The sequence below is a fragment of the Myotis brandtii genome, unplaced genomic scaffold, assembly GCF_000412655.1.
Source record: "Myotis brandtii unplaced genomic scaffold, ASM41265v1 scaffold513, whole genome shotgun sequence".
Classification (NCBI taxonomy): domain Eukaryota; kingdom Metazoa; phylum Chordata; class Mammalia; order Chiroptera; family Vespertilionidae; genus Myotis; species Myotis brandtii.
Window position 1 is genome coordinate 4160429 of NW_005369552.1, and position 3397 is coordinate 4163825.

The following is a 3397-nucleotide window of genomic DNA, read 5'->3' on the forward strand; positions in this document are numbered from 1 at the left end:
GGTGTTTGGCCAGCCAGCATCACTCTTGATCTGGGTGGGAGAGTCTGATCAGGGAAAGGCTGGCAGCGGGGAGGAGCCACAAGGTTGGCCAGCCGACCCCAACCCCTGATCGGGCACTTCGCTGGCCACAGTGGGCATCATAGCGACTGGTCCTTATGGTCGTTATGGCCATTACAGTCGCTGGCTTTTTATATATATAGATAGTGAAATCTCATTAATTCACGCACAATTTGGAGTTGTCTATTTAAGTGAAACCTGGGCATAAGGTTTCACTTAAGTCTATATTTATAATAAAAGTGGAACTAGAAATCCGAGGTTTATTGTTTAAGTGACTAACCAAAATTGTATATCTAAGGATGTGGATTGAGGATTTCAACTTGGGTCCCATGCTTTTTTGAGTACCAAGTCTCTGAGTCCCTTAGGAATATTCATTCTTTCATTCCATGGATATTTACTGAGCAACACCATGGGCTTAACAGTGTGCTAAGCCTTATTCTTGCAAACAAGGTGCTTATTGTGATATTTACTGATGATCCTTATTTGGACACTAGAGCAGTCCTGTGGGATTGAGTGTGCTAACTCTCGCCTAGACTGGCAGAGACTATGTATACATTACAAATAGTCACTTCCAAGCAATCTATATTTTTTCAGACCTAACATATGTCTCCAACTGTCTAATTGGTACTATTTTGCCCCACTTAAATTTGTTTATGGAACTTTTTACTACTTAAAATCAGGACTCACTGTAGGATAGGATTAGTGAAGTCTAGCCTTACTCAACAGTAACCACTTCCTGAGAGTACTGTTGGCTGGGGTTCCCAGGAATCTAAATTCTGAAACTGTTCTCAGGTTTTGGACTGACGCTGGCTCAGATAAAACCAGATAGAGCTTTAAGGTAGAAATTCTTAAATCTTCTCTGAGTGTCAGAGAAGAGGAAGCAGCTGTGAATGTGTCTTATTTTCAAAACAAGAGTAGAGGTTTTCTTGTGTTTGTGCTGCCAGCTTTGTTTTAGAAAGTAGTTGGTCCTTCTGATGGTTGAGTTCATAAAAAAATGCAAAGCTTCCTTCTCAGCTTCAAATCCAGTGGGCTTTTAGGGTTCTCAGAAAGATCTAAAACATTTCTCTTCCGTTTAGTGAGACATAAACATAATCCTTATCGAAATGCATTGGGAAGGCTCAGGCTTTCTTTAATCTGTGAGAGACACTGAATTCTAAGTGCCCCTGTGAAATGTCAGCAAGTGGAATTGAGCAGAGATAGAGCTACATGGGTAGAATTGTACTTCAGCATATATATTTTAGAAAAAAAATAACTCAAGAGATGGAAAAAGTTGAAAATTTTGACAGTCTAGCAACTTGCTAGCAATGTATGCCCTATTGCACCATTTTATTAAACACTTTTATCTTGGAAGAATAGTGGCATTTTATGATTACAAAGATTTCTCTAAGTTTACAGTTAGCTAATGATTGGTATTTTCTCTCTCACCACTAAATGAGATTTTTCTAGGAACTAAGCCTCACTGTCTCTGTGCCATAATTTCATCTGCCATTTTACACATTTTGTGAAACATGTTTTCTTGTGTCCCATAACCCCACTGAAAACAACTCCATAGTGGAGTAAGGCATAGTGTAAACACTGGGAATTTATTATTATTTTTTAAATCTTTATTGTTGAGGCATGGCCTACCTGGCTCAGTGGTTGAGTGTCAACCTATGAACCAGGAAGTCACAGTTTGATTCCCAGTCAGGGCACATGCCCGGGTTGTGGGCTTGATCCCCAGTAGTGAGGCATGCAGGAGATAGCCAATCAGTCATTGATGTTTCTATCTCTCTCTGAAATCAATACTAAAATATTTTTAAAAAATCTTCATTTTGAAAGAATTACATATGTCCCCTTTTATTCCGCCATTGACTGCTTCTAGCTCACACCTGCCCGCCACCCCAGCCCTTCACCACCCTATTGTATGTGTCCATGGGTTATACATACTAGTATATCCATACAAGATCTTTGGTTGATCTCTTCCCACCCACCCACTCCCGCCTTCCCTCTGAGATTCCACAGTCTGTTCTATGCTTCTATGTCTCTGGATTTATTTTGTTCAACAGTTTATTTTGTTCATTAGATTCCACATGTGAGTGAGATCATGTGATACTTGTCTTTCTCTGACTGGCTTATTTCACTTAGCATGATACTCTCGAGGTCCCTCCATGCTGTCCCAAAGGGTAAGAGATCCTTAGTTTTTACTGCTGCATAGTATTCCATGGTGTAAATGTAGCACAGCTTTTTTTATTCACTCATCTACTGATGGGCACTTGGGCTGTTTCCAGATCTTAGCTATTGTAAATTGTGCTGCTATGAAAATAGAGGTGCATACATTCTTTCTGATTGGTGTTTTGTGTTTCTTAGGATATATTCCTAGAAGTGAGATTGCTGGGTCAAATGGCAGTTCCATATTTAATTTTTGAGGAAACTTCAAACTGTTTTCCATAATGGCTGCACCAGACTGCATTCCCACCAGCAGTGTACTAGGGTTCCCTTTTCTCCACATCCTCACTAGCACTTGTTATTTGTTTATTTGTTGATGTTAGCCATTCTGACAGGTGTGAGATGATACCTCATTGTCATTTTAATTTGCATTTATCTGATCATCAGTGACTTTGAGCATTTTTTCATATGTTTCTTGGCTATCTGTATGTCCATTTTGGAGGTATCTATTTAGGTCTTTTGGCCATTTTTAAACTGGGTTGTTTATCTTTTGTTAAGTTATATGAGTTCCTTATATATTTTGGATATTAACCGTTTATCAGATGTATCATTGGAAAATATGTTCTCTCATATATTGGGCTCCATTTTCAATTTTTTGATGGTTTCCTTTGCTGTGCAGAAGCTATGATTTTAATGTAGTCCCATTTGTTTATTTTCTCCTTAGTTTCCTTTTGCCCTAGGAGATGTAACTGTAAACATATTGCTACAAGAGATGTCTTAGATTTTGCTGCCTATAGTTTCTTCTAGGATTTTTATATTTCCCAACTTATATTTAAGTCTTTTTTTTAATATATGTTATTGATTTTTTACAGAGAGGAAGAGAGAGGGATAGAGAATTAGAAACATCGATCAGCTGCCTCCTGCACACTCCCTACTGGGGTTGTGCCCGCAACCAAGGTACATGCCCTTGACCGGAATCGAACCTGGGACCCTTGAGTCCGCAGGCTGACGCTCTATCCACTGAGCCAAACCAGTTAGGGCATATTTAAGTCTTTAACCATTTTAAATTTATTCTTGTGTATGGTGTAAGTTGGTGGTCTAGTTTCATTTTTTTTTTTTGGCATGTATCTGTCCAATTTGCCCAACACCATTTATTGATAAGACTGCCTTGACTCCATTGTATGCTTTTGCCTCC